The sequence below is a fragment of the Pongo abelii genome, chromosome X, assembly GCF_028885655.2.
Source record: "Pongo abelii isolate AG06213 chromosome X, NHGRI_mPonAbe1-v2.0_pri, whole genome shotgun sequence".
In the NCBI taxonomy this organism is placed as follows: domain Eukaryota; kingdom Metazoa; phylum Chordata; class Mammalia; order Primates; family Hominidae; genus Pongo; species Pongo abelii.
This window is the reverse complement of record NC_072008.2, coordinates 48742800-48743943: the sequence shown is the minus strand read 5'-3', so window position 1 is coordinate 48743943 and position 1144 is coordinate 48742800. Positions and strand designations below refer to the sequence as shown.

The 1144-nt window shown below is 44.9% G+C and overlaps 1 pseudogene; it reads left to right on the top strand.

Moving 5' to 3' along the window:
- Positions 1–232: 232 nt before the first annotated feature.
- LOC129052854 (protein S100-A11-like) lies at positions 233–533 on the top strand (annotated as a pseudogene).
- Positions 534–1144: the final 611 nt, after the last annotated feature.

Sequence of the window (1144 nt, the reverse complement as noted above, 5' to 3'; positions counted from 1 at the left end):
GACCTTTCTCAAAAAAATGAAAAAAAAAAAGAGAAAATTTCCCTGTTAAACTGTCTATAGTTTATAACAATTTGGTAAAGTATACTTTTGTAAACTAAGATGGAAAGGTTTGCTTTTTCTTTCTGCTTGATTCCTCCAGAATTCGAAACTATTTGGAAATATTCTTATGGCAGTATGGTTATTTACACAGGTCCAGTAAAAACCTGCTCTTGGTGCCTCATTCAACTCCAACATGGCAAAAATCTCCAGCCCTACAGAGAGACCCTGATTGCTGTTTTCCAGAAATAGGATGGAAAGGATGGTTACAATAGCATTCACTCCAAGACGGAGTTCCCAAGCTTCATGAATACAGAACTGGATGCCTTCACGAAGAACCAGAAGGCCCCAGTGTCCTTGACCACATGATGAAGAAACTGGACCTCACTAGTGATGGGCAGTTAGATTTCCAAGAATTTCTGCATCTGATGGATGGCATGACTGTGGCTTACCATGACTCTTTTCTCAAGGCTTCCCATTCCAAGAAGCAGATCTGAGGATCCCCTGGGCCTGGTTTCCAAGCCACCCCCTTTCCTTCCAGCCTCACCATCACCATCTCCTCACAGCCCACACGTACCCTGGGCCCAGCACACCTACCACCTCATGCAGGCCCTGCCTGCAGGTAGTAATAAAACCATTCCTTCCTGCCTGAAGCTTCCCACTCCTTCTCCACCCTTCTTCTCCTCCCCCTCCCCTCCTCTGCCCTCCCTTCTCCTCCCCTCCTTTCCTCTCCTCTCTTCTCTCAAGCACACCTACCATCTCATGCAGGTAGTAATAAAACCATATTTTACTTTTCTTTTCTTTCTTTCTTTTTTTTTTTTTTTTTTCCAGTGATGGGGGTCTAGTTATGTTGCCCAGGCTGATCTTGAACTCCTGGGTTCAAGTACTCTCCCAAAGTTCTGGGATTATAGGTGTGAACCATTGCACCTGGCCCACTTTTTTTTTTTAACACGAAAAAAAAAATCTGCTCTCTCTTTATAGACGGATACAATTAAAAACATTGGTTATAGGGCCAGGCACGGTGGCTCACATCTGTAATCCCAGCACTTTGGGAGGCTGAGGCACGTGGATCATCTGAGGTCAGGAGTTTGAGACCAGCCTGGCCAAC